The 23,342-nt window shown below is 44.3% G+C and overlaps 59 non-coding genes across 59 annotated transcripts; all 59 read right to left on the minus strand.

The window, feature by feature from the left end:
* Positions 1-179: 179 nt before the first annotated feature.
* Positions 180-251, minus strand: Trnaa-cgc (transfer RNA alanine (anticodon CGC)). Its single transcript has one exon. It is a non-coding gene; the product is annotated as a tRNA-Ala (tRNA).
* A 283-nt stretch (positions 252-534) lies between these two features.
* On the minus strand, positions 535-606 carry Trnaa-ugc (transfer RNA alanine (anticodon UGC)). Its single transcript has one exon. It is a non-coding gene; the product is annotated as a tRNA-Ala (tRNA).
* Positions 607-987: 381 nt separating this feature from the next.
* Trnaa-cgc (transfer RNA alanine (anticodon CGC)) lies at positions 988-1,059 on the minus strand. Its single transcript has one exon. It is a non-coding gene; the product is annotated as a tRNA-Ala (tRNA).
* A 283-nt stretch (positions 1,060-1,342) lies between these two features.
* Positions 1,343-1,414, minus strand: Trnaa-ugc (transfer RNA alanine (anticodon UGC)). The gene has a single exon. It is a non-coding gene; the product is annotated as a tRNA-Ala (tRNA).
* Positions 1,415-1,780: 366 nt separating this feature from the next.
* On the minus strand, positions 1,781-1,852 carry Trnaa-cgc (transfer RNA alanine (anticodon CGC)). Its single transcript has one exon. It is a non-coding gene; the product is annotated as a tRNA-Ala (tRNA).
* Positions 1,853-2,135: 283 nt separating this feature from the next.
* Positions 2,136-2,207, minus strand: Trnaa-ugc (transfer RNA alanine (anticodon UGC)). Its single transcript has one exon. It is a non-coding gene; the product is annotated as a tRNA-Ala (tRNA).
* A 366-nt stretch (positions 2,208-2,573) lies between these two features.
* Trnaa-cgc (transfer RNA alanine (anticodon CGC)) lies at positions 2,574-2,645 on the minus strand. Its single transcript has one exon. It is a non-coding gene; the product is annotated as a tRNA-Ala (tRNA).
* A 283-nt stretch (positions 2,646-2,928) lies between these two features.
* On the minus strand, positions 2,929-3,000 carry Trnaa-ugc (transfer RNA alanine (anticodon UGC)). The gene has a single exon. It is a non-coding gene; the product is annotated as a tRNA-Ala (tRNA).
* A 366-nt stretch (positions 3,001-3,366) lies between these two features.
* Trnaa-cgc (transfer RNA alanine (anticodon CGC)) lies at positions 3,367-3,438 on the minus strand. Its single transcript has one exon. It is a non-coding gene; the product is annotated as a tRNA-Ala (tRNA).
* A 283-nt stretch (positions 3,439-3,721) lies between these two features.
* Trnaa-ugc (transfer RNA alanine (anticodon UGC)) lies at positions 3,722-3,793 on the minus strand. Its single transcript has one exon. It is a non-coding gene; the product is annotated as a tRNA-Ala (tRNA).
* Positions 3,794-4,159: 366 nt separating this feature from the next.
* Trnaa-cgc (transfer RNA alanine (anticodon CGC)) lies at positions 4,160-4,231 on the minus strand. The gene has a single exon. It is a non-coding gene; the product is annotated as a tRNA-Ala (tRNA).
* A 283-nt stretch (positions 4,232-4,514) lies between these two features.
* Positions 4,515-4,586, minus strand: Trnaa-ugc (transfer RNA alanine (anticodon UGC)). The gene has a single exon. It is a non-coding gene; the product is annotated as a tRNA-Ala (tRNA).
* Positions 4,587-4,952: 366 nt separating this feature from the next.
* Positions 4,953-5,024, minus strand: Trnaa-cgc (transfer RNA alanine (anticodon CGC)). The gene has a single exon. It is a non-coding gene; the product is annotated as a tRNA-Ala (tRNA).
* A 283-nt stretch (positions 5,025-5,307) lies between these two features.
* Trnaa-ugc (transfer RNA alanine (anticodon UGC)) lies at positions 5,308-5,379 on the minus strand. The gene has a single exon. It is a non-coding gene; the product is annotated as a tRNA-Ala (tRNA).
* Positions 5,380-5,745: 366 nt separating this feature from the next.
* Trnaa-cgc (transfer RNA alanine (anticodon CGC)) lies at positions 5,746-5,817 on the minus strand. The gene has a single exon. It is a non-coding gene; the product is annotated as a tRNA-Ala (tRNA).
* Positions 5,818-6,100: 283 nt separating this feature from the next.
* Positions 6,101-6,172, minus strand: Trnaa-ugc (transfer RNA alanine (anticodon UGC)). The gene has a single exon. It is a non-coding gene; the product is annotated as a tRNA-Ala (tRNA).
* A 366-nt stretch (positions 6,173-6,538) lies between these two features.
* Trnaa-cgc (transfer RNA alanine (anticodon CGC)) lies at positions 6,539-6,610 on the minus strand. Its single transcript has one exon. It is a non-coding gene; the product is annotated as a tRNA-Ala (tRNA).
* Positions 6,611-6,893: 283 nt separating this feature from the next.
* Trnaa-ugc (transfer RNA alanine (anticodon UGC)) lies at positions 6,894-6,965 on the minus strand. The gene has a single exon. It is a non-coding gene; the product is annotated as a tRNA-Ala (tRNA).
* Positions 6,966-7,331: 366 nt separating this feature from the next.
* Trnaa-cgc (transfer RNA alanine (anticodon CGC)) lies at positions 7,332-7,403 on the minus strand. Its single transcript has one exon. It is a non-coding gene; the product is annotated as a tRNA-Ala (tRNA).
* A 283-nt stretch (positions 7,404-7,686) lies between these two features.
* Positions 7,687-7,758, minus strand: Trnaa-ugc (transfer RNA alanine (anticodon UGC)). The gene has a single exon. It is a non-coding gene; the product is annotated as a tRNA-Ala (tRNA).
* Positions 7,759-8,124: 366 nt separating this feature from the next.
* Trnaa-cgc (transfer RNA alanine (anticodon CGC)) lies at positions 8,125-8,196 on the minus strand. Its single transcript has one exon. It is a non-coding gene; the product is annotated as a tRNA-Ala (tRNA).
* A 283-nt stretch (positions 8,197-8,479) lies between these two features.
* Positions 8,480-8,551, minus strand: Trnaa-ugc (transfer RNA alanine (anticodon UGC)). Its single transcript has one exon. It is a non-coding gene; the product is annotated as a tRNA-Ala (tRNA).
* A 366-nt stretch (positions 8,552-8,917) lies between these two features.
* Trnaa-cgc (transfer RNA alanine (anticodon CGC)) lies at positions 8,918-8,989 on the minus strand. Its single transcript has one exon. It is a non-coding gene; the product is annotated as a tRNA-Ala (tRNA).
* A 283-nt stretch (positions 8,990-9,272) lies between these two features.
* Positions 9,273-9,344, minus strand: Trnaa-ugc (transfer RNA alanine (anticodon UGC)). The gene has a single exon. It is a non-coding gene; the product is annotated as a tRNA-Ala (tRNA).
* A 366-nt stretch (positions 9,345-9,710) lies between these two features.
* Trnaa-cgc (transfer RNA alanine (anticodon CGC)) lies at positions 9,711-9,782 on the minus strand. Its single transcript has one exon. It is a non-coding gene; the product is annotated as a tRNA-Ala (tRNA).
* A 283-nt stretch (positions 9,783-10,065) lies between these two features.
* On the minus strand, positions 10,066-10,137 carry Trnaa-ugc (transfer RNA alanine (anticodon UGC)). Its single transcript has one exon. It is a non-coding gene; the product is annotated as a tRNA-Ala (tRNA).
* A 366-nt stretch (positions 10,138-10,503) lies between these two features.
* Trnaa-cgc (transfer RNA alanine (anticodon CGC)) lies at positions 10,504-10,575 on the minus strand. Its single transcript has one exon. It is a non-coding gene; the product is annotated as a tRNA-Ala (tRNA).
* A 283-nt stretch (positions 10,576-10,858) lies between these two features.
* Positions 10,859-10,930, minus strand: Trnaa-ugc (transfer RNA alanine (anticodon UGC)). Its single transcript has one exon. It is a non-coding gene; the product is annotated as a tRNA-Ala (tRNA).
* A 381-nt stretch (positions 10,931-11,311) lies between these two features.
* Positions 11,312-11,383, minus strand: Trnaa-cgc (transfer RNA alanine (anticodon CGC)). Its single transcript has one exon. It is a non-coding gene; the product is annotated as a tRNA-Ala (tRNA).
* Positions 11,384-11,666: 283 nt separating this feature from the next.
* Trnaa-ugc (transfer RNA alanine (anticodon UGC)) lies at positions 11,667-11,738 on the minus strand. The gene has a single exon. It is a non-coding gene; the product is annotated as a tRNA-Ala (tRNA).
* A 366-nt stretch (positions 11,739-12,104) lies between these two features.
* Positions 12,105-12,176, minus strand: Trnaa-cgc (transfer RNA alanine (anticodon CGC)). The gene has a single exon. It is a non-coding gene; the product is annotated as a tRNA-Ala (tRNA).
* Positions 12,177-12,459: 283 nt separating this feature from the next.
* Trnaa-ugc (transfer RNA alanine (anticodon UGC)) lies at positions 12,460-12,531 on the minus strand. Its single transcript has one exon. It is a non-coding gene; the product is annotated as a tRNA-Ala (tRNA).
* A 366-nt stretch (positions 12,532-12,897) lies between these two features.
* Positions 12,898-12,969, minus strand: Trnaa-cgc (transfer RNA alanine (anticodon CGC)). The gene has a single exon. It is a non-coding gene; the product is annotated as a tRNA-Ala (tRNA).
* A 283-nt stretch (positions 12,970-13,252) lies between these two features.
* Trnaa-ugc (transfer RNA alanine (anticodon UGC)) lies at positions 13,253-13,324 on the minus strand. Its single transcript has one exon. It is a non-coding gene; the product is annotated as a tRNA-Ala (tRNA).
* A 366-nt stretch (positions 13,325-13,690) lies between these two features.
* On the minus strand, positions 13,691-13,762 carry Trnaa-cgc (transfer RNA alanine (anticodon CGC)). Its single transcript has one exon. It is a non-coding gene; the product is annotated as a tRNA-Ala (tRNA).
* A 283-nt stretch (positions 13,763-14,045) lies between these two features.
* Trnaa-ugc (transfer RNA alanine (anticodon UGC)) lies at positions 14,046-14,117 on the minus strand. The gene has a single exon. It is a non-coding gene; the product is annotated as a tRNA-Ala (tRNA).
* A 366-nt stretch (positions 14,118-14,483) lies between these two features.
* On the minus strand, positions 14,484-14,555 carry Trnaa-cgc (transfer RNA alanine (anticodon CGC)). The gene has a single exon. It is a non-coding gene; the product is annotated as a tRNA-Ala (tRNA).
* A 283-nt stretch (positions 14,556-14,838) lies between these two features.
* Positions 14,839-14,910, minus strand: Trnaa-ugc (transfer RNA alanine (anticodon UGC)). Its single transcript has one exon. It is a non-coding gene; the product is annotated as a tRNA-Ala (tRNA).
* A 381-nt stretch (positions 14,911-15,291) lies between these two features.
* Positions 15,292-15,363, minus strand: Trnaa-cgc (transfer RNA alanine (anticodon CGC)). Its single transcript has one exon. It is a non-coding gene; the product is annotated as a tRNA-Ala (tRNA).
* Positions 15,364-15,646: 283 nt separating this feature from the next.
* Positions 15,647-15,718, minus strand: Trnaa-ugc (transfer RNA alanine (anticodon UGC)). The gene has a single exon. It is a non-coding gene; the product is annotated as a tRNA-Ala (tRNA).
* Positions 15,719-16,099: 381 nt separating this feature from the next.
* On the minus strand, positions 16,100-16,171 carry Trnaa-cgc (transfer RNA alanine (anticodon CGC)). The gene has a single exon. It is a non-coding gene; the product is annotated as a tRNA-Ala (tRNA).
* A 283-nt stretch (positions 16,172-16,454) lies between these two features.
* Positions 16,455-16,526, minus strand: Trnaa-ugc (transfer RNA alanine (anticodon UGC)). The gene has a single exon. It is a non-coding gene; the product is annotated as a tRNA-Ala (tRNA).
* Positions 16,527-16,907: 381 nt separating this feature from the next.
* Positions 16,908-16,979, minus strand: Trnaa-cgc (transfer RNA alanine (anticodon CGC)). Its single transcript has one exon. It is a non-coding gene; the product is annotated as a tRNA-Ala (tRNA).
* A 283-nt stretch (positions 16,980-17,262) lies between these two features.
* On the minus strand, positions 17,263-17,334 carry Trnaa-ugc (transfer RNA alanine (anticodon UGC)). The gene has a single exon. It is a non-coding gene; the product is annotated as a tRNA-Ala (tRNA).
* A 366-nt stretch (positions 17,335-17,700) lies between these two features.
* Positions 17,701-17,772, minus strand: Trnaa-cgc (transfer RNA alanine (anticodon CGC)). Its single transcript has one exon. It is a non-coding gene; the product is annotated as a tRNA-Ala (tRNA).
* A 283-nt stretch (positions 17,773-18,055) lies between these two features.
* Trnaa-ugc (transfer RNA alanine (anticodon UGC)) lies at positions 18,056-18,127 on the minus strand. The gene has a single exon. It is a non-coding gene; the product is annotated as a tRNA-Ala (tRNA).
* A 366-nt stretch (positions 18,128-18,493) lies between these two features.
* On the minus strand, positions 18,494-18,565 carry Trnaa-cgc (transfer RNA alanine (anticodon CGC)). Its single transcript has one exon. It is a non-coding gene; the product is annotated as a tRNA-Ala (tRNA).
* Positions 18,566-18,848: 283 nt separating this feature from the next.
* Trnaa-ugc (transfer RNA alanine (anticodon UGC)) lies at positions 18,849-18,920 on the minus strand. The gene has a single exon. It is a non-coding gene; the product is annotated as a tRNA-Ala (tRNA).
* Positions 18,921-19,286: 366 nt separating this feature from the next.
* Trnaa-cgc (transfer RNA alanine (anticodon CGC)) lies at positions 19,287-19,358 on the minus strand. The gene has a single exon. It is a non-coding gene; the product is annotated as a tRNA-Ala (tRNA).
* A 283-nt stretch (positions 19,359-19,641) lies between these two features.
* Trnaa-ugc (transfer RNA alanine (anticodon UGC)) lies at positions 19,642-19,713 on the minus strand. The gene has a single exon. It is a non-coding gene; the product is annotated as a tRNA-Ala (tRNA).
* A 366-nt stretch (positions 19,714-20,079) lies between these two features.
* On the minus strand, positions 20,080-20,151 carry Trnaa-cgc (transfer RNA alanine (anticodon CGC)). Its single transcript has one exon. It is a non-coding gene; the product is annotated as a tRNA-Ala (tRNA).
* A 283-nt stretch (positions 20,152-20,434) lies between these two features.
* On the minus strand, positions 20,435-20,506 carry Trnaa-ugc (transfer RNA alanine (anticodon UGC)). Its single transcript has one exon. It is a non-coding gene; the product is annotated as a tRNA-Ala (tRNA).
* A 366-nt stretch (positions 20,507-20,872) lies between these two features.
* Positions 20,873-20,944, minus strand: Trnaa-cgc (transfer RNA alanine (anticodon CGC)). Its single transcript has one exon. It is a non-coding gene; the product is annotated as a tRNA-Ala (tRNA).
* Positions 20,945-21,227: 283 nt separating this feature from the next.
* Positions 21,228-21,299, minus strand: Trnaa-ugc (transfer RNA alanine (anticodon UGC)). Its single transcript has one exon. It is a non-coding gene; the product is annotated as a tRNA-Ala (tRNA).
* Positions 21,300-21,665: 366 nt separating this feature from the next.
* On the minus strand, positions 21,666-21,737 carry Trnaa-cgc (transfer RNA alanine (anticodon CGC)). Its single transcript has one exon. It is a non-coding gene; the product is annotated as a tRNA-Ala (tRNA).
* Positions 21,738-22,020: 283 nt separating this feature from the next.
* On the minus strand, positions 22,021-22,092 carry Trnaa-ugc (transfer RNA alanine (anticodon UGC)). Its single transcript has one exon. It is a non-coding gene; the product is annotated as a tRNA-Ala (tRNA).
* A 366-nt stretch (positions 22,093-22,458) lies between these two features.
* Positions 22,459-22,530, minus strand: Trnaa-cgc (transfer RNA alanine (anticodon CGC)). Its single transcript has one exon. It is a non-coding gene; the product is annotated as a tRNA-Ala (tRNA).
* A 283-nt stretch (positions 22,531-22,813) lies between these two features.
* On the minus strand, positions 22,814-22,885 carry Trnaa-ugc (transfer RNA alanine (anticodon UGC)). The gene has a single exon. It is a non-coding gene; the product is annotated as a tRNA-Ala (tRNA).
* Positions 22,886-23,251: 366 nt separating this feature from the next.
* Positions 23,252-23,323, minus strand: Trnaa-cgc (transfer RNA alanine (anticodon CGC)). Its single transcript has one exon. It is a non-coding gene; the product is annotated as a tRNA-Ala (tRNA).
* Between the last annotated feature and the right edge of the window lie 19 nt (positions 23,324-23,342).

Consider the following 23,342-nt stretch of genomic DNA (forward strand, 5'->3'; position numbering starts at 1 on the left):
ATGGCTGTGGAGTATTTGAAGAAAGAAAGGACTTTATGGGCAGCAATGTGTACGATTGTTGAGCGTACGATTGTTGAGCGTGGCATCTTGCAATGTCTGGTGATTTCAATAAATGTGGCTTCTTTCATATTCGGGTGGGGCACACTCAGTTTGCATTGTGACATCCCTGGCCAAAAATGTGGAGATGCCGGGGATCGAACCCGGGGCCTTTCACATGCGAAGCGAACGCTCTACCACTGAGCTACATCCCCTACACCTGCTGTTCTCATTGTACTACTTGTTAGATTGATCACTTTTATGCACTGAGTACTTGTGAAGGTCGAAATGTCAAGATGGAGACGTAGCCTATTGCCAAATCCTTCTAAATTCAAGCGTATAAGTAGTGTGATTGTTTGAAATGCAGGATGGATGTACATTTGCATATATTTATTGTGGATTATATAAGAGAATTGTTTGGTTTTCAGGTGCTGATAAAGATGAACGGTGGGCTTGTAAGAAGAAGACAAATATAAAACAGGGAAAAAGTAAGGAACATGGAGATGCCGGGGATCGAACCCGGGGCCTTTCACATGCAAAGCGAACGCTCTACCACTGAGCTACATCCCCAACCTGAGGAAAACGGGGTAAAAACCATGTATCCTTCTCTTGAGCACTTGTACAATCTTTGTTTTCCAAGTTGACATCAGTCTTCCCCACACACGCGAGTTTAAGAATTGAGCCTTGACACGTACATCCCCGTGGCAAGCCTACAGCAAAATGGTACAGCCAACATAGAAAGCGTGCTGTAGTTGCTGTAAAGAGGGTGTGTATGGCTGTGGAGTATTTGAAGAAAGAAAGGACTTTATGGGCAGCAATGTGTACGATTGTTGAGCGTACGATTGTTGAGCGTGGCATCTTGCAATGTCTGGTGATTTCAATAAATGTGGCTTCTTTCATATTCGGGTGGGGCACACTCAGTTTGCATTGTGACATCCCTGGCCAAAAATGTGGAGATGCCGGGGATCGAACCCGGGGCCTTTCACATGCGAAGCGAACGCTCTACCACTGAGCTACATCCCCTACACCTGCTGTTCTCATTGTACTACTTGTTAGATTGATCACTTTTATGCACTGAGTACTTGTGAAGGTCGAAATGTCAAGATGGAGACGTAGCCTATTGCCAAATCCTTCTAAATTCAAGCGTATAAGTAGTGTGATTGTTTGAAATGCAGGATGGATGTACATTTGCATATATTTATTGTGGATTATATAAGAGAATTGTTTGGTTTTCAGGTGCTGATAAAGATGAACGGTGGGCTTGTAAGAAGAAGACAAATATAAAACAGGGAAAAAATAAGGAACATGGAGATGCCGGGGATCGAACCCGGGGCCTTTCACATGCAAAGCGAACGCTCTACCACTGAGCTACATCCCCAACCTGAGGAAAACGGGGTAAAAACCATGTATCCTTCTCTTGAGCACTTGTACAATCTTTGTTTTCCAAGTTGACATCAGTCTTCCCCACACACGCGAGTTTAAGAATTGAGCCTTGACACGTACATCCCCGTGGCAAGAGAACAGCAAAATGGTACAGCCAACATAGAAAGCGTGCTGTAGTTGCTGTAAAGAGGGTGTGTATGGCTGTGGAGTATTTGAAGAAAGAAAGGACTTTATGGGCAGCAATGTGTAGGATTGTTGAGCGTGGCATCTTGCAATGTCTGGTGATTTCAATAAATGTGGCTTCTTTCATATTCGGGTGGGGCACACTCAGTTTGCATTGTGACATCCCTGGCCAAAAATGTGGAGATGCCGGGGATCGAACCCGGGGCCTTTCACATGCGAAGCGAACGCTCTACCACTGAGCTACATCCCCTACACCTGCTGTTCTCATTGTACTACTTGTTAGATTGATCACTTTTATGCACTGAGTACTTGTGAAGGTCGAAATGTCAAGATGGAGACGTAGCCTATTGCCAAATCCTTCTAAATTCAAGCGTATAAGTAGTGTGATTGTTTGAAATGCAGGATGGATGTACATTTGCATATATTTATTGTGGATTATATAAGAGAATTGTTTGGTTTTCAGGTGCTGATAAAGATGAACGGTGGGCTTGTAAGAAGAAGACAAATATAAAACAGGGAAAAAATAAGGAACATGGAGATGCCGGGGATCGAACACGGGGCCTTTCACATGCAAAGCGAACGCTCTACCACTGAGCTACATCCCCAACCTGAGGAAAACGGGGTAAAAACCATGTATCCTTCTCTTGAGCACTTGTACAATCTTTGTTTTCCAAGTTGACATCAGTCTTCCCCACACACGCGAGTTTAAGAATTGAGCCTTGACACGTACATCCCCGTGGCAAGCCTACAGCAAAATGGTACAGCCAACATAGAAAGCGTGCTGTAGTTGCTGTAAAGAGGGTGTGTATGGCTGTGGAGTATTTGAAGAAAGAAAGGACTTTATGGGCAGCAATGTGTAGGATTGTTGAGCGTGGCATCTTGCAATGTTTGGTGATTTCAATAAATGTGGCTTCTTTCATATTCGGGTGGGGCACACTCAGTTTGCATTGTGACATCCCTGGCCAAAAATGTGGAGATGCCGGGGATCGAACCCGGGGCCTTTCACATGCGAAGCGAACGCTCTACCACTGAGCTACATCCCCTACACCTGCTGTTCTCATTGTACTACTTGTTAGATTGATCACTTTTATGCACTGAGTACTTGTGAAGGTCGAAATGTCAAGATGGAGACGTAGCCTATTGCCAAATCCTTCTAAATTCAAGCGTATAAGTAGTGTGATTGTTTGAAATGCAGGATGGATGTACATTTGCATATATTTATTGTGGATTATATAAGAGAATTGTTTGGTTTTCAGGTGCTGATAAAGATGAACGGTGGGCTTGTAAGAAGAAGACAAATATAAAACAGGGAAAAAATAAGGAACATGGAGATGCCGGGGATCGAACCCGGGGCCTTTCACATGCAAAGCGAACGCTCTACCACTGAGCTACATCCCCAACCTGAGGAAAACGGAGTAAAAACCATGTATCCTTCTCTTGAGCACTTGTACAATCTTTGTTTTCCAAGTTGACATCAGTCTTCCCCACACACGCGAGTTTAAGAATTGAGCCTTGACACGTACATCCCCGTGGCAAGCCTACAGCAAAATGGTACAGCCAACATAGAAAGCGTGCTGTAGTTGCTGTAAAGAGGGTGTGTATGGCTGTGGAGTATTTGAAGAAAGAAAGGACTTTATGGGCAGCAATGTGTAGGATTGTTGAGCGTGGCATCTTGCAATGTCTGGTGATTTCAATAAATGTGGCTTCTTTCATATTCGGGTGGGGCACACTCAGTTTGCATTGTGACATCCCTGGCCAAAAATGTGGAGATGCCGGGGATCGAACCCGGGGCCTTTCACATGCGAAGCGAACGCTCTACCACTGAGCTACATCCCCTACACCTGCTGTTCTCATTGTACTACTTGTTAGATTGATCACTTTTATGCACTGAGTACTTGTGAAGGTCGAAATGTCAAGATGGAGACGTAGCCTATTGCCAAATCCTTCTAAATTCAAGCGTATAAGTAGTGTGATTGTTTGAAATGCAGGATGGATGTACATTTGCATATATTTATTGTGGATTATATAAGAGAATTGTTTGGTTTTCAGGTGCTGATAAAGATGAACGGTGGGCTTGTAAGAAGAAGACAAATATAAAACAGGGAAAAAATAAGGAACATGGAGATGCCGGGGATCGAACCCGGGGCCTTTCACATGCAAAGCGAACGCTCTACCACTGAGCTACATCCCCAACCTGAGGAAAACGGGGTAAAAACCATGTATCCTTCTCTTGAGCACTTGTACAATCTTTGTTTTCCAAGTTGACATCAGTCTTCCCCACACACGCGAGTTTAAGAATTGAGCCTTGACACGTACATCCCCGTGGCAAGAGAACAGCAAAATGGTACAGCCAACATAGAAAGCGTGCTGTAGTTGCTGTAAAGAGGGTGTGTATGGCTGTGGAGTATTTGAAGAAAGAAAGGACTTTATGGGCAGCAATGTGTAGGATTGTTGAGCGTGGCATCTTGCAATGTCTGGTGATTTCAATAAATGTGGCTTCTTTCATATTCGGGTGGGGCACACTCAGTTTGCATTGTGACATCCCTGGCCAAAAATGTGGAGATGCCGGGGATCGAACCCGGGGCCTTTCACATGCGAAGCGAACGCTCTACCACTGAGCTACATCCCCTACACCTGCTGTTCTCATTGTACTACTTGTTAGATTGATCACTTTTATGCACTGAGTACTTGTGAAGGTCGAAATGTCAAGATGGAGACGTAGCCTATTGCCAAATCCTTCTAAATTCAAGCGTATAAGTAGTGTGATTGTTTGAAATGCAGGATGGATGTACATTTGCATATATTTATTGTGGATTATATAAGAGAATTGTTTGGTTTTCAGGTGCTGATAAAGATGAACGGTGGGCTTGTAAGAAGAAGACAAATATAAAACAGGGAAAAAATAAGGAACATGGAGATGCCGGGGATCGAACACGGGGCCTTTCACATGCAAAGCGAACGCTCTACCACTGAGCTACATCCCCAACCTGAGGAAAACGGGGTAAAAACCATGTATCCTTCTCTTGAGCACTTGTACAATCTTTGTTTTCCAAGTTGACATCAGTCTTCCCCACACACGCGAGTTTAAGAATTGAGCCTTGACACGTACATCCCCGTGGCAAGCCTACAGCAAAATGGTACAGCCAACATAGAAAGCGTGCTGTAGTTGCTGTAAAGAGGGTGTGTATGGCTGTGGAGTATTTGAAGAAAGAAAGGACTTTATGGGCAGCAATGTGTAGGATTGTTGAGCGTGGCATCTTGCAATGTTTGGTGATTTCAATAAATGTGGCTTCTTTCATATTCGGGTGGGGCACACTCAGTTTGCATTGTGACATCCCTGGCCAAAAATGTGGAGATGCCGGGGATCGAACCCGGGGCCTTTCACATGCGAAGCGAACGCTCTACCACTGAGCTACATCCCCTACACCTGCTGTTCTCATTGTACTACTTGTTAGATTGATCACTTTTATGCACTGAGTACTTGTGAAGGTCGAAATGTCAAGATGGAGACGTAGCCTATTGCCAAATCCTTCTAAATTCAAGCGTATAAGTAGTGTGATTGTTTGAAATGCAGGATGGATGTACATTTGCATATATTTATTGTGGATTATATAAGAGAATTGTTTGGTTTTCAGGTGCTGATAAAGATGAACGGTGGGCTTGTAAGAAGAAGACAAATATAAAACAGGGAAAAAATAAGGAACATGGAGATGCCGGGGATCGAACCCGGGGCCTTTCACATGCAAAGCGAACGCTCTACCACTGAGCTACATCCCCAACCTGAGGAAAACGGAGTAAAAACCATGTATCCTTCTCTTGAGCACTTGTACAATCTTTGTTTTCCAAGTTGACATCAGTCTTCCCCACACACGCGAGTTTAAGAATTGAGCCTTGACACGTACATCCCCGTGGCAAGCCTACAGCAAAATGGTACAGCCAACATAGAAAGCGTGCTGTAGTTGCTGTAAAGAGGGTGTGTATGGCTGTGGAGTATTTGAAGAAAGAAAGGACTTTATGGGCAGCAATGTGTAGGATTGTTGAGCGTGGCATCTTGCAATGTCTGGTGATTTCAATAAATGTGGCTTCTTTCATATTCGGGTGGGGCACACTCAGTTTGCATTGTGACATCCCTGGCCAAAAATGTGGAGATGCCGGGGATCGAACCCGGGGCCTTTCACATGCGAAGCGAACGCTCTACCACTGAGCTACATCCCCTACACCTGCTGTTCTCATTGTACTACTTGTTAGATTGATCACTTTTATGCACTGAGTACTTGTGAAGGTCGAAATGTCAAGATGGAGACGTAGCCTATTGCCAAATCCTTCTAAATTCAAGCGTATAAGTAGTGTGATTGTTTGAAATGCAGGATGGATGTACATTTGCATATATTTATTGTGGATTATATAAGAGAATTGTTTGGTTTTCAGGTGCTGATAAAGATGAACGGTGGGCTTGTAAGAAGAAGACAAATATAAAACAGGGAAAAAATAAGGAACATGGAGATGCCGGGGATCGAACCCGGGGCCTTTCACATGCAAAGCGAACGCTCTACCACTGAGCTACATCCCCAACCTGAGGAAAACGGGGTAAAAACCATGTATCCTTCTCTTGAGCACTTGTACAATCTTTGTTTTCCAAGTTGACATCAGTCTTCCCCACACACGCGAGTTTAAGAATTGAGCCTTGACACGTACATCCCCGTGGCAAGAGAACAGCAAAATGGTACAGCCAACATAGAAAGCGTGCTGTAGTTGCTGTAAAGAGGGTGTGTATGGCTGTGGAGTATTTGAAGAAAGAAAGGACTTTATGGGCAGCAATGTGTAGGATTGTTGAGCGTGGCATCTTGCAATGTCTGGTGATTTCAATAAATGTGGCTTCTTTCATATTCGGGTGGGGCACACTCAGTTTGCATTGTGACATCCCTGGCCAAAAATGTGGAGATGCCGGGGATCGAACCCGGGGCCTTTCACATGCGAAGCGAACGCTCTACCACTGAGCTACATCCCCTACACCTGCTGTTCTCATTGTACTACTTGTTAGATTGATCACTTTTATGCACTGAGTACTTGTGAAGGTCGAAATGTCAAGATGGAGACGTAGCCTATTGCCAAATCCTTCTAAATTCAAGCGTATAAGTAGTGTGATTGTTTGAAATGCAGGATGGATGTACATTTGCATATATTTATTGTGGATTATATAAGAGAATTGTTTGGTTTTCAGGTGCTGATAAAGATGAACGGTGGGCTTGTAAGAAGAAGACAAATATAAAACAGGGAAAAAATAAGGAACATGGAGATGCCGGGGATCGAACCCGGGGCCTTTCACATGCAAAGCGAACGCTCTACCACTGAGCTACATCCCCAACCTGAGGAAAACGGGGTAAAAACCATGTATCCTTCTCTTGAGCACTTGTACAATCTTTGTTTTCCAAGTTGACATCAGTCTTCCCCACACACGCGAGTTTAAGAATTGAGCCTTGACACGTACATCCCCGTGGCAAGCCTACAGCAAAATGGTACAGCCAACATAGAAAGCGTGCTGTAGTTGCTGTAAAGAGGGTGTGTATGGCTGTGGAGTATTTGAAGAAAGAAAGGACTTTATGGGCAGCAATGTGTACGATTGTTGAGCGTGGCATCTTGCAATGTTTGGTGATTTCAATAAATGTGGCTTCTTTCATATTCGGGTGGGGCACACTCAGTTTGCATTGTGACATCCCTGGCCAAAAATGTGGAGATGCCGGGGATCGAACCCGGGGCCTTTCACATGCGAAGCGAACGCTCTACCACTGAGCTACATCCCCTACACCTGCTGTTCTCATTGTACTACTTGTTAGATTGATCACTTTTATGCACTGAGTACTTGTGAAGGTCGAAATGTCAAGATGGAGACGTAGCCTATTGCCAAATCCTTCTAAATTCAAGCGTATAAGTAGTGTGATTGTTTGAAATGCAGGATGGATGTACATTTGCATATATTTATTGTGGATTATATAAGAGAATTGTTTGGTTTTCAGGTGCTGATAAAGATGAACGGTGGGCTTGTAAGAAGAAGACAAATATAAAACAGGGAAAAAATAAGGAACATGGAGATGCCGGGGATCGAACCCGGGGCCTTTCACATGCAAAGCGAACGCTCTACCACTGAGCTACATCCCCAACCTGAGGAAAACGGGGTAAAAACCATGTATCCTTCTCTTGAGCACTTGTACAATCTTTGTTTTCCAAGTTGACATCAGTCTTCCCCACACACGCGAGTTTAAGAATTGAGCCTTGACACGTACATCCCCGTGGCAAGCCTACAGCAAAATGGTACAGCCAACATAGAAAGCGTGCTGTAGTTGCTGTAAAGAGGGTGTGTATGGCTGTGGAGTATTTGAAGAAAGAAAGGACTTAATGGGCAGCAATGTGTAGGATTGTTGAGCGTGGCATCTTGCAATGTCTGGTGATTTCAATAAATGTGGCTTCTTTCATATTCGGGTGGGGCACACTCAGTTTGCATTGTGACATCCCTGGCCAAAAATGTGGAGATGCCGGGGATCGAACCCGGGGCCTTTCACATGCGAAGCGAACGCTCTACCACTGAGCTACATCCCCTACACCTGCTGTTCTCATTGTACTACTTGTTAGATTGATCACTTTTATGCACTGAGTACTTGTGAAGGTCGAAATGTCAAGATGGAGACGTAGCCTATTGCCAAATCCTTCTAAATTCAAGCGTATAAGTAGTGTGATTGTTTGAAATGCAGGATGGATGTACATTTGCATATATTTATTGTGGATTATATAAGAGAATTGTTTGGTTTTCAGGTGCTGATAAAGATGAACGGTGGGCTTGTAAGAAGAAGACAAATATAAAACAGGGAAAAAATAAGGAACATGGAGATGCCGGGGATCGAACCCGGGGCCTTTCACATGCAAAGCGAACGCTCTACCACTGAGCTACATCCCCAACCTGAGGAAAACGGGGTAAAAACCATGTATCCTTCTCTTGAGCACTTGTACAATCTTTGTTTTCCAAGTTGACATCAGTCTTCCCCACACACGCGAGTTTAAGAATTGAGCCTTGACACGTACATCCCCGTGGCAAGCCTACAGCAAAATGGTACAGCCAACATAGAAAGCGTGCTGTAGTTGCTGTAAAGAGGGTGTGTATGGCTGTGGAGTATTTGAAGAAAGAAAGGACTTTATGGGCAGCAATGTGTAGGATTGTTGAGCGTGGCATCTTGCAATGTTTGGTGATTTCAATAAAAGTGGCTTCTTTCATATTCGGGTGGGGCACACTCAGTTTGCATTGTGACATCCCTGGCCAAAAATGTGGAGATGCCGGGGATCGAACCCGGGGCCTTTCACATGCGAAGCGAACGCTCTACCACTGAGCTACATCCCCTACACCTGCTGTTCTCATTGTACTACTTGTTAGATTGATCACTTTTATGCACTGAGTACTTGTGAAGGTCGAAATGTCAAGATGGAGACGTAGCCTATTGCCAAATCCTTCTAAATTCAAGCGTATAAGTAGTGTGATTGTTTGAAATGCAGGATGGATGTACATTTGCATATATTTATTGTGGATTATATAAGAGAATTGTTTGGTTTTCAGGTGCTGATAAAGATGAACGGTGGGCTTGTAAGAAGAAGACAAATATAAAACAGGGAAAAAATAAGGAACATGGAGATGCCGGGGATCGAACCCGGGACCTTTCACATGCAAAGCGAACGCTCTACCACTGAGCTACATCCCCAACCTGAGGAAAACGGGGTAAAAACCATGTATCCTTCTCTTGAGCACTTGTACAATCTTTGTTTTCCAAGTTGACATCAGTCTTCCCCACACACGCGAGTTTAAGAATTGAGCCTTGACACGTACATCCCCGTGGCAAGCCTACAGCAAAATGGTACAGCCAACATAGAAAGCGTGCTGTAGTTGCTGTAAAGAGGGTGTGTATGGCTGTGGAGTATTTGAAGAAAGAAAGGACTTTATGGGCAGCAATGTGTAGGATTGTTGAGCGTGGCATCTTACAATGTCTGGTGATTTCAATAAATGTGGCTTCTTTCATATTCGGGTGGGGCACACTCAGTTTGCATTGTGACATCCCTGGCCAAAAATGTGGAGATGCCGGGGATCGAACCCGGGGCCTTTCACATGCGAAGCGAACGCTCTACCACTGAGCTACATCCCCTACACCTGCTGTTCTCATTGTACTACTTGTTAGATTGATCACTTTTATGCACTGAGTACTTGTGAAGGTCGAAATGTCAAGATGGAGACGTAGCCTATTGCCAAATCCTTCTAAATTCAAGCGTATAAGTAGTGTGATTGTTTGAAATGCAGGATGGATGTACATTTGCATATATTTATTGTGGATTATATAAGAGAATTGTTTGGTTTTCAGGTGCTGATAAAGATGAACGGTGGGCTTGTAAGAAGAAGACAAATATAAAACAGGGAAAAAATAAGGAACATGGAGATGCCGGGGATCGAACCCGGGGCCTTTCACATGCAAAGCGAACGCTCTACCACTGAGCTACATCCCCAACCTGAGGAAAACGGGGTAAAAACCATGTATCCTTCTCTTGAGCACTTGTACAATCTTTGTTTTCCAAGTTGACATCAGTCTTCCCCACACACGCGAGTTTAAGAATTGAGCCTTGACACGTACATCCCCGTGGCAAGCCTACAGCAAAATGGTACAGCCAACATAGAAAGCGTGCTGTAGTTGCTGTAAAGAGGGTGTGTATGGCTGTGGAGTATTTGAAGAAAGAAAGGACTTTATGGGCAGCAATGTGTAGGATTGTTGAGCGTGGCATCTTGCAATGTCTGGTGATTTCAATAAATGTGGCTTCTTTCATATTCGGGTGGGGCACACTCAGTTTGCATTGTGACATCCCTGGCCAGAAATGTGGAGATGCCGGGGATCGAACCCGGGGCCTTTCACATGCGAAGCGAACGCTCTACCACTGAGCTACATCCCCTAAACCTGCTGTTCTCATTGTACTACTTGTTAGATTGATCACTTTTATGCACTGAGTACTTGTGAAGGTCGAAATGTCAAGATGGAGACGTAGCCTATTGCCAAATCCTTCTAAATTCAAGCGTATAAGTAGTGTGATTGTTTGAAATGCAGGATGGATGTACATTTGCATATATTTATTGTGGATTATATAAGAGAATTGTTTGGTTTTCAGGTGCTGATAAAGATGAACGGTGGGCTTGTAAGAAGAAGACAAATATAAAACAGGGAAAAAATAAGGAACATGGAGATGCCGGGGATCGAACCCGGGGCCTTTCACATGCAAAGCGAACGCTCTACCACTGAGCTACATCCCCAACCTGAGGAAAACGGGGTAAAAACCATGTATCCTTCTCTTGAGCACTTGTACAATCTTTGTTTTCCAAGTTGACATCAGTCTTCCCCACACACGCGAGTTTAAGAATTGAGCCTTGACACGTACATCCCCGTGGCAAGCCTACAGCAAAATGGTACAGCCAACATAGAAAGCGTGCTGTAGTTGCTGTAAAGAGGGTGTGTATGGCTGTGGAGTATTTGAAGAAAGAAAGGACTTTATGGGCAGCAATGTGTACGATTGTTGAGCGTACGATTGTTGAGCGTGGCATCTTGCAATGTCTGGTGATTTCAATAAATGTGGCTTCTTTCATATTCGGGTGGGGCACACTCAGTTTGCATTGTGACATCCCTGGCCAAAAATGTGGAGATGCCGGGGATCGAACCCGGGGCCTTTCACATGCGAAGCGAACGCTCTACCACTGAGCTACATCCCCTACACCTGCTGTTCTCATTGTACTACTTGTTAGATTGATCACTTTTATGCACTGAGTACTTGTGAAGGTCGAAATGTCAAGATGGAGACGTAGCCTATTGCCAAATCCTTCTAAATTCAAGCGTATAAGTAGTGTGATTGTTTGAAATGCAGGATGGATGTACATTTGCATATATTTATTGTGGATTATATAAGAGAATTGTTTGGTTTTCAGGTGCTGATAAAGATGAACGGTGGGCTTGTAAGAAGAAGACAAATATAAAACAGGGAAAAAATAAGGAACATGGAGATGCCGGGGATCGAACCCGGGGCCTTTCACATGCAAAGCGAACGCTCTACCACTGAGCTACATCCCCAACCTGAGGAAAACGGGGTAAAAACCATGTATCCTTCTCTTGAGCACTTGTACAATCTTTGTTTTCCAAGTTGACATCAGTCTTCCCCACACACGCGAGTTTAAGAATTGAGCCTTGACACGTACATCCCCGTGGCAAGCCTACAGCAAAATGGTACAGCCAACATAGAAAGCGTGCTGTAGTTGCTGTAAAGAGGGTGTGTATGGCTGTGGAGTATTTGAAGAAAGAAAGGACTTTATGGGCAGCAATGTGTAGGATTGTTGAGCGTGGCATCTTGCAATGTCTGGTGATTTCAATAAATGTGGCTTCTTTCATATTCGGGTGGGGCACACTCAGTTTGCATTGTGACATCCCTGGCCAAAAATGTGGAGATGCCGGGGATCGAACCCGGGGCCTTTCACATGCGAAGCGAACGCTCTACCACTGAGCTACATCCCCTAAACCTGCTGTTCTCATTGTACTACTTGTTAGATTGATCACTTTTATGCACTGAGTACTTGTGAAGGTCGAAATGTCAAGATGGAGACGTAGCCTATTGCCAAATCCTTCTAAATTCAAGCGTATAAGTAGTGTGATTGTTTGAAATGCAGGATGGATGTACATTTGCATATATTTATTGTGGATTATATAAGAGAATTGTTTGGTTTTCAGGTGCTGATAAAGATGAACGGTGGGCTTGTAAGAAGAAGACAAATATAAAACAGGGAAAAAGTAAGGAACATGGAGATGCCGGGGATCGAACCCGGGGCCTTTCACATGCAAAGCGAACGCTCTACCACTGAGCTACATCCCCAACCTGAGGAAAACGGGGTCAAAACCATGTATCCTTCTCTTGAGCACTTGTACAATCTTTGTTTTCCAAGTTGACATCAGTCTTCCCCACACACGCGAGTTTAAGAATTGAGCCTTGACACGTACATCCCCGTGGCAAGCCTACAGCAAAATGGTACAGCCAACATAGAAAGCGTGCTGTAGTTGCTGTAAAGAGGGTGTGTATGGCTGTGGAGTATTTGAAGAAAGAAAGGACTTTATGGGCAGCAATGTGTAGGATTGTTGAGCGTGGCATCTTGCAATGTCTGGTGATTTCAATAAATGTGGCTTCTTTCATATTCGGGTGGGGCACACTCAGTTTGCATTGTGACATCCCTGGCCAAAAATGTGGAGATGCCGGGGATCGAACCCGGGGCCTTTCACATGCGAAGCGAACGCTCTACCACTGAGCTACATCCCCTACACCTGCTGTTCTCATTGTACTACTTGTTAGATTGATCACTTTTATGCACTGAGTACTTGTGAAGGTCGAAATGTCAAGATGGAGACGTAGCCTATTGCCAAATCCTTCTAAATTCAAGCGTATAAGTAGTGTGATTGTTTGAAATGCAGGATGGATGTACATTTGCATATATTTATTGTGGATTATATAAGAGAATTGTTTGGTTTTCAGGTGCTGATAAAGATGAACGGTGGGCTTGTAAGAAGAAGACAAATATAAAACAGGGAAAAAATAAGGAACATGGAGATGCCGGGGACCGAACCCGGGGCCTTTCACATGCAAAGCGAACGCTCTACCACTGAGCTACATCCCCAACCTGAGGAAAACGGAGTAAAAACCATGTATCCTTCTCTTGAGCACTTGTACAATCTTTGTTTTCCAAGTTGACATCAGTCTTCCCCACACACGCGAGTTTAAGAATTGAGCCTTGACACGTACATCCCCGTGGCAAGCCTACAGCAAAATGGTACAGCCAACATAGAAAGCGTGCTGTAGTTGCTGTAAAGAGGGTGTGTATGGCTGTGGAGTATTTGAAGAAAGAAAGGACTTTATGGGCAGCAATGTGTAGGATTGTTGAGCGTGGCATCTTGCAATGTCTGGTGATTTCAATAAATGTGGCTTCTTTCATATTCGGGTGGGGCACACTCAGTTTGCATTGTGACATCCCTGGCCAAAAATGTGGAGATGCCGGGGATCGAACCCGGGGCCTTTCACATGCGAAGCGAACGCTCTACCACTGAGCTACATCCCCTACACCTGCTGTTCTCATTGTACTACTTGTTAGATTGATCACTTTTATGCACTGAGTACTTGTGAAGGTCGAAATGTCAAGATGGAGACGTAGCCTATTGCCAAATCCTTCTAAATTCAAGCGTATAAGTAGTGTGATTGTTTGAAATGCAGGATGGATGTACATTTGCATATATTTATTGTGGATTATATAAGAGAATTGTTTGGTTTTCAGGTGCTGATAAAGATGAACGGTGGGCTTGTAAGAAGAAGACAAATATAAAACAGGGAAAAAATAAGGAACATGGAGATGCCGGGGATCGAACCCGGGGCCTTTCACATGCAAAGCGAACGCTCTACCACTGAGCTACATCCCCAACCTGAGGAAAACGGAGTAAAAACCATGTATCCTTCTCTTGAGCACTTGTACAATCTTTGTTTTCCAAGTTGACATCAGTCTTCCCCACACACGCGAGTTTAAGAATTGAGCCTTGACACGTACATCCCCGTGGCAAGCCTACAGCAAAATGGTACAGCCAACATAGAAAGCGTGCTGTAGTTGCTGTAAAGAGGGTGTGTATGGCTGTGGAGTATTTGAAGAAAGAAAGGACTTTATGGGCAGCAATGTGTAGGATTGTTGAGCGTGGCATCTTGCAATGTCTGGTGATTTCAATAAATGTGGCTTCTTTCATATTCGGGTGGGGCACACTCAGTTTGCATTGTGACATCCCTGGCCAAAAATGTGGAGATGCCGGGGATCGAACCCGGGGCCTTTCACATGCGAAGCGAACGCTCTACCACTGAGCTACATCCCCTACACCTGCTGTTCTCATTGTACTACTTGTTAGATTGATCACTTTTATGCACTGAGTACTTGTGAAGGTCGAAATGTCAAGATGGAGACGTAGCCTATTGCCAAATCCTTCTAAATTCAAGCGTATAAGTAGTGTGATTGTTTGAAATGCAGGATGGATGTACATTTGCATATATTTATTGTGGATTATATAAGAGAATTGTTTGGTTTTCAGGTGCTGATAAAGATGAACGGTGGGCTTGTAAGAAGAAGACAAATATAAAACAGGGAAAAAATAAGGAACATGGAGATGCCGGGGATCGAACCCGGGGCCTTTCACATGCAAAGCGAACGCTCTACCACTGAGCTACATCCCCAACCTGAGGAAAACGGGGTAAAAACCATGTATCCTTCTCTTGAGCACTTGTACAATCTTTGTTTTCCCAGTTGACATCAGTCTTCCCCACACACGCGAGTTTAAGAATTGAGCCTTGACACGTACATCCCCGTGGCAAGCCTACAGCAAAATGGTACAGCCAACATAGAAAGCGTGCTGTAGTTGCTGTAAAGAGGGTGTGTATGGCTGTGGAGTATTTGAAGAAAGAAAGGACTTTATGGGCAGCAATGTGTACGATTGTTGAGCGTACGATTGTTGAGCGTGGCATCTTGCAATGTCTGGTGATTTCAATAAATGTGGCTTCTTTCATATTCGGGTGGGGCACACTCAGTTTGCATTGTGACATCCCTGGCCAAAAATGTGGAGATGCCGGGGATCGAACCCGGGGCCTTTCACATGCGAAGCGAACGCTCTACCACTGAGCTACATCCCCTACACCTGCTGTTCTCATTGTACTACTTGTTAGATTGATCACTTTTATGCACTGAGTACTTGTGAAGGTCGAAATGTCAAGATGGAGACGTAGCCTATTGCCAAATCCTTCTAAATTCAAGCGTATAAGTAGTGTGATTGTTTGAAATGCAGGATGGATGTACATTTGCATATATTTATTGTGGATTATATAAGAGAATTGTTTGGTTTTCAGGTGCTGATAAAGATGAACGGTGGGCTTGTAAGAAGAAGACAAATATAAAACAGGGAAAAAATAAGGAACATGGAGATGCCGGGGATCGAACCCGGGGCCTTTCACATGCAAAGCGAACGCTCTACCACTGAGCTACATCCCCAACCTGAGGAAAACGGGGTAAAAACCATGTATCCTTCTCTTGAGCACTTGTACAATCTTTGTTTTCCCAGTTGACATCAGTCTTCCCCACACACGCGAGTTTAAGAATTGAGCCTTGACACGTACATCCCCGTGGCAAGCCTACAGCAAAATGGTACAGCCAACATAGAAAGCGTGCTGTAGTTGCTGTAAAGAGGGTGTGTATGGCTGTGGAGTATTTGAAGAAAGAAAGGACTTTATGGGCAGCAATGTGTACGATTGTTGAGCGTACGATTGTTGAGCGTGGCATCTTGCAATGTCTGGTGATTTCAATAAATGTGGCTTCTTTCATATTCGGGTGGGGCACACTCAGTTTGCATTGTGACATCCCTGGCCAAAAATGTGGAGATGCCGGGGATCGAACCCGGGGCCTTTCACATGCGAAGCGAACGCTCTACCACTGAGCTACATCCCCTACACCTGCTGTTCTCATTGTACTACTTGTTAGATTGATCACTTTTATGCACTGAGTACTTGTGAAGGTCGAAATGTCAAGATGGAGACGTAGCCTATTGCCAAATCCTTCTAAATTCAAGCGTATAAGTAGTGTGATTGTTTGAAATGCAGGATGGATGTACATTTGCATATATTTATTGTGGATTATATAAGAGAATTGTTTGGTTTTCAGGTGCTGATAAAGATGAACGGTGGGCTTGTAAGAAGAAGACAAATATAAAACAGGGAAAAAATAAGGAACATGGAGATGCCGGGGATCGAACCCGGGGCCTTTCACATGCAAAGCGAACGCTCTACCACTGAGCTACATCCCCAACCTGAGGAAAACGGGGTAAAAACCATGTATCCTTCTCTTGAGCACTTGTACAATCTTTGTTTTCCAAGTTGACATCAGTCTTCCCCACACACGCGAGTTTAAGAATTGAGCCTTGACACGTACATCCCCGTGGCAAGCCTACAGCAAAATGGTACAGCCAACATAGAAAGCGTGCTGTAGTTGCTGTAAAGAGGGTGTGTATGGCTGTGGAGTATTTGAAGAAAGAAAGGACTTTATGGGCAGCAATGTGTACGATTGTTGAGCGTACGATTGTTGAGCGTGGCATCTTGCAATGTCTGGTGATTTCAATAAATGTGGCTTCTTTCATATTCGGGTGGGGCACACTCAGTTTGCATTGTGACATCCCTGGCCAAAAATGTGGAGATGCCGGGGATCGAACCCGGGGCCTTTCACATGCGAAGCGAACGCTCTACCACTGAGCTACATCCCCTACACCTGCTGTTCTCATTGTACTACTTGTTAGATTGATCACTTTTATGCACTGAGTACTTGTGAAGGTCGAAATGTCAAGATGGAGACGTAGCCTATTGCCAAATCCTTCTAAATTCAAGCGTATAAGTAGTGTGATTGTTTGAAATGCAGGATGGATGTACATTTGCATATATTTATTGTGGATTATATAAGAGAATTGTTTGGTTTTCAGGTGCTGATAAAGATGAACGGTGGGCTTGTAAGAAGAAGACAAATATAAAACAGGGAAAAAATAAGGAACATGGAGATGCCGGGGATCGAACCCGGGGCCTTTCACATGCAAAGCGAACGCTCTACCACTGAGCTACATCCCCAACCTGAGGAAAACGGGGTAAAAACCATGTATCCTTCTCTTGAGCACTTGTACAATCTTTGTTTTCCAAGTTGACATCAGTCTTCCCCACACACGCGAGTTTAAGAATTGAGCCTTGACACGTACATCCCCGTGGCAAGCCTACAGCAAAATGGTACAGCCAACATAGAAAGCGTGCTGTAGTTGCTGTAAAGAGGGTGTGTATGGCTGTGGAGTATTTGAAGAAAGAAAGGACTTTATGGGCAGCAATGTGTAGGATTGTTGAGCGTGGCATCTTGCAATGTCTGGTGATTTCAATAAATGTGGCTTCTTTCATATTCGGGTGGGGCACACTCAGTTTGCATTGTGACATCCCTGGCCAAAAATGTGGAGATGCCGGGGATCGAACCCGGGGCCTTTCACATGCGAAGCGAACGCTCTACCACTGAGCTACATCCCCTACACCTGCTGTTCTCATTGTACTACTTGTTAGATTGATCACTTTTATGCACTGAGTACTTGTGAAGGTCGAAATGTCAAGATGGAGACGTAGCCTATTGCCAAATCCTTCTAAATTCAAGCGTATAAGTAGTGTGATTGTTTGAAATGCAGGATGGATGTACATTTGCATATATTTATTGTGGATTATATAAGAGAATTGTTTGGTTTTCAGGTGCTGATAAAGATGAACGGTGGGCTTGTAAGAAGAAGACAAATATAAAACAGGGAAAAAATAAGGAACATGGAGATGCCGGGGATCGAACCCGGGGCCTTTCACATGCAAAGCGAACGCTCTACCACTGAGCTACATCCCCAACCTGAGGAAAACGGGGTAAAAACCATGTATCCTTCTCTTGAGCACTTGTACAATCTTTGTTTTCCAAGTTGACATCAGTCTTCCCCACACACGCGAGTTTAAGAATTGAGCCTTGACACGTACATCCCCGTGGCAAGCCTACAGCAAAATGGTACAGCCAACATAGAAAGCGTGCTGTAGTTGCTGTAAAGAGGGTGTGTATGGCTGTGGAGTATTTGAAGAAAGAAAGGACTTTATGGGCAGCAATGTGTAGGATTGTTGAGCGTGGCATCTTGCAATGTCTGGTGATTTCAATAAATGTGGCTTCTTTCATATTCGGGTGGGGCACACTCAGTTTGCATTGTGACATCCCTGGCCAAAAATGTGGAGATGCCGGGGATCGAACCCGGGGCCTTTCACATGCGAAGCGAACGCTCTACCACTGAGCTACATCCCCTACACCTGCTGTTCTCATTGTACTACTTGTTAGATTGATCACTTTTATGCACTGAGTACTTGTGAAGGTCGAAATGTCAAGATGGAGACGTAGCCTATTGCCAAATCCTTCTAAATTCAAGCGTATAAGTAGTGTGATTGTTTGAAATGCAGGATGGATGTACATTTGCATATATTTATTGTGGATTATATAAGAGAATTGTTTGGTTTTCAGGTGCTGATAAAGATGAACGGTGGGCTTGTAAGAAGAAGACAAATATAAAACAGGGAAAAAATAAGGAACATGGAGATGCCGGGGATCGAACCCGGGGCCTTTCACATGCAAAGCGAACGCTCTACCACTGAGCTACATCCCCAACCTGAGGAAAACGGGGTAAAAACCATGTATCCTTCTCTTGAGCACTTGTACAATCTTTGTTTTCCAAGTTGACATCAGTCTTCCCCACACACGCGAGTTTAAGAATTGAGCCTTGACACGTACATCCCCGTGGCAAGCCTACAGCAAAATGGTACAGCCAACATAGAAAGCGTGCTGTAGTTGCTGTAAAGAGGGTGTGTATGGCTGTGGAGTATTTGAAGAAAGAAAGGACTTTATGGGCAGCAATGTGTAGGATTGTTGAGCGTGGCATCTTGCAATGTCTGGTGATTTCAATAAATGTGGCTTCTTTCATATTCGGGTGGGGCACACTCAGTTTGCATTGTGACATCCCTGGCCAAAAATGTGGAGATGCCGGGGATCGAACCCGGGGCCTTTCACATGCGAAGCGAACGCTCTACCACTGAGCTACATCCCCTACACCTGCTGTTCTCATTGTACTACTTGTTAGATTGATCACTTTTATGCACTGAGTACTTGTGAAGGTCGAAATGTCAAGATGGAGACGTAGCCTATTGCCAAATCCTTCTAAATTCAAGCGTATAAGTAGTGTGATTGTTTGAAATGCAGGATGGATGTACATTTGCATATATTTATTGTGGATTATATAAGAGAATTGTTTGGTTTTCAGGTGCTGATAAAGATGAACGGTGGGCTTGTAAGAAGAAGACAAATATAAAACAGGGAAAAAATAAGGAACATGGAGATGCCGGGGATCGAACCCGGGGCCTTTCACATGCAAAGCGAACGCTCTACCACTGAGCTACATCCCCAACCTGAGGAAAACGGGGTAAAAACCATGTATCCTTCTCTTGAGCACTTGTACAATCTTTGTTTTCCAAGTTGACATCAGTCTTCCCCACACACGCGAGTTTAAGAATTGAGCCTTGACACGTACATCCCCGTGGCAAGCCTACAGCAAAATGGTACAGCCAACATAGAAAGCGTGCTGTAGTTGCTGTAAAGAGGGTGTGTATGGCTGTGGAGTATTTGAAGAAAGAAAGGACTTTATGGGCAGCAATGTGTAGGATTGTTGAGCGTGGCATCTTGCAATGTCTGGTGATTTCAATAAATGTGGCTTCTTTCATATTCGGGTGGGGCACACTCAGTTTGCATTGTGACATCCCTGGCCAAAAATGTGGAGATGCCGGGGATCGAAGCCGGGGCCTTTCACATGCGAAGCGAACGCTCTACCACTGAGCTACATCCCCTACACCTGCTGTTCTCATTGTACTACTTGTTAGATTGATCACTTTTATGCACTGAGTACTTGTGAAGGTCGAAATGTCAAGATGGAGACGTAGCCTATTGCCAAATCCTTCTAAATTCAAGCGTATAAGTAGTGTGATTGTTTGAAATGCAGGATGGATGTACATTTGCATATATTTATTGTGGATTATATAAGAGAATTGTTTGGTTTTCAGGTGCTGATAAAGATGAACGGTGGGCTTGTAAGAAGAAGACAAATATAAAACAGGGAAAAAATAAGGAACATGGAGATGCCGGGGATCGAACCCGGGGCCTTTCACATGCAAAGCGAACGCTCTACCACTGAGCTACATCCCCAACATGAGGAAAACGGGGTAAAAACCATGTATCCTTCTCTTGAGCACTTGTACAATCTTTGTTTTCCAAGTTGACATCAGTCTTCCCCACACACGCGAGTTTAAGAATTGAGCCTTGACACGTACATCCCCGTGGCAAGCCTACAGCAAAATGGTACAGCCAACATAGAAAGCGTGCTGTAGTTGCTGTAAAGAGGGTGTGTATGGCTGTGGAGTATTTGAAGAAAGAAAGGACTTTATGGGCAGCAATGTGTAGGATTGTTGAGCGTGGCATCTTGCAATGTCTGGTGATTTCAATAAATGTGGCTTCTTTCATATTCGGGTGGGGCACACTCAGTTTGCATTGTGACATCCCTGGCCAAAAATGTGGAGATGCCGGGGATCGAAGCCGGGGCCTTTCACATGCGAAGCGAACGCTCTACCACTGAGCTACATCCCCTACACCTGCTGTTCTCATTGTACTACTTGTTAGATTGATCACTTTTATGCACTGAGTACTTGTGAAGGTCGAAATGTCAAGATGGAGACGTAGCCTATTGCCAAATCCTTCTAAATTCAAGCGTATAAGTAGTGTGATTGTTTGAAATGCAGGATGGATGTACATTTGCATATATTTATTGTGGATTATATAAGAGAATTGTTTGGTTTTCAGGTGCTGATAAAGATGAACGGTGGGCTTGTAAGAAGAAGACAAATATAAAACAGGGAAAAAATAAGGAACATGGAGATGCCGGGGATCGAGCCCGGGGCCTTTCACATGCAAAGCGAACGCTCTACCACTGAGCTACATCCCCAACATGAGGAAAACGGGGTAAAAACCATGTATCCTTCTCTTGAGCACTTGTACAATCTTTGTTTTCCAAGTTGACATCAGTCTTCCCCACACACGCGAGTTTAAGAATTGAGCCTTGACACGTACATCCCCGTGGCAAGCCTACAGCAAAATGGTACAGCCAACATAGAAAGCGTGCTGTAGTTGCTGTAAAGAGGGTGTGTATGGCTGTGGAGTATTTGAAGAAAGAAAGGACTTTATGGGCAGCAATGTGTAGGATTGTTGAGCGTGGCATCTTGCAATGTCTGGTGATTTCAATAAATGTGGCTTCTTTCATATTCGGGTGGGGCACACTCAGTTTGCATTGTGACATCCCTGGCCAAAAATGTGGAGATGCCGGGGATCGAAGCCGGGGCCTTTCACATGCGAAGCGAACGCTCTACCACTGAGCTACATCCCCTACACCTGCTGTTCTCATTGTACTACTTGTTAGATTGATCACTTTTATGCACTGAGTACTTGTGAAGGTCGAAATGTCAAGATGGAGACGTAGCCTATTGCCAAATCCTTCTAAATTCAAGCGTATAAGTAGTGTGATTGTTTGAAATGCAGGATGGATGTACATTTGCATATATTTATTGTGGATTATATAAGAGAATTGTTTGGTTTTCAGGTGCTGATAAAGATGAACGGTGGGCTTGTAAGAAGAAGACAAATATAAAACAGGGAAAAAATAAGGAACATGGAGATGCCGGGGATCGAACCCGGGGCCTTTCACATGCAAAGCGAACGCTCTACCACTGAGCTACATCCCCAACCTGAGGAAAACGGGGTAAAAACCATGTATCCTTCTCTTGAGCACTTGTACAATCTTTGTTTTCCAAGTTGACATCAGTCTTCCCCACACACGCGAGTCTAAGAATTGAGCCTTGACACGTACATCCCCGTGGCAAGCCTACAGCAAAATGGTACAGCCAACATAGAAAGCGTGCTGTAGTTGCTGTAAAGAGGGTGTGTATGACTGTGGAGTATTTGAAGAAAGAAAGGACTTTATGGGCAGCAATGTGTAGGATTGTTGAGCGTGGCATCTTGCAATGTCTGGTGATTTCAATAAATGTGGCTTCTTTCGTATTCGGGTGGGGCACACTCAGTTTGCATTGTGACATCCCTGGCCAAAAATGTGGAGATGCCGGGGATCGAACCCGGTGCCTTTCACATGCGAAGCGAACGCTCTACCACTGAGCTACATCCCCTACACCTGCTGTTCTCATTGTACTACTTGTTAGATTGATCACTTTTATGCACTGAGTACTTGTGAAGGTCGAAATGTCAAGATGGAGACGTAGCCTATTGCCAAATCCTTCTAAATTCAAGCGTATAAGTAGTGTGATTGTTTGAAATGCAGGATGGATGTACATTTGCATATATTTATTGTGGATTATATAAGAGAATTGTTTGGTTTTCAGGTGCTGATAAAGATGAACGGTGGGCTTGTAAGAAGAAGACAAATATAAAACAGGGAAAAAATAAGGAACATGGAGATGCCGGGGATCGAACCCGGGGCCTTTCACATGCAAAGCGAACGCTCTACCACTGAGCTACATCCCCAACCTGAGGAAAACGGGGTAAAAACCATGTATCCTTCTCTTGAGCACTTGTACAATCTTTGTTTTCCAAGTTGACATCAGTCTTCCCCACACACGCGAGTTTAAGAATTGAGCCTTGACACGTACATCCCCGTGGCAAGCCTACAGCAAAATGGTACAGCCAACATAGAAAGCGTGCTGTAGTTGCTGTAAAGAGGGTGTGTATGGCTGTGGAGTATTTGAAGAAAGAAAGGACTTTATGGGCAGCAATGTGTAGGATTGTTGAGCGTGGCATCTTGCAATGTCTGGTGATTTCAATAAATGTGGCTTCTTTCATATTCGGGTGGGGCACACTCAGTTTGCATTGTGACATCCCTGGCCAAAAATGTGGAGATGCCGGGGATCGAACCCGGGGCCTTTCACATGCGAAGCGAACGCTCTACCACTGAGCTACATCCCCTACACCTGCTGTTCTCATT

This window comes from Haliotis asinina, chromosome 15 (genome assembly GCF_037392515.1).
Source record: "Haliotis asinina isolate JCU_RB_2024 chromosome 15, JCU_Hal_asi_v2, whole genome shotgun sequence".
NCBI lineage: Eukaryota > Metazoa > Mollusca > Gastropoda > Lepetellida > Haliotidae > Haliotis > Haliotis asinina.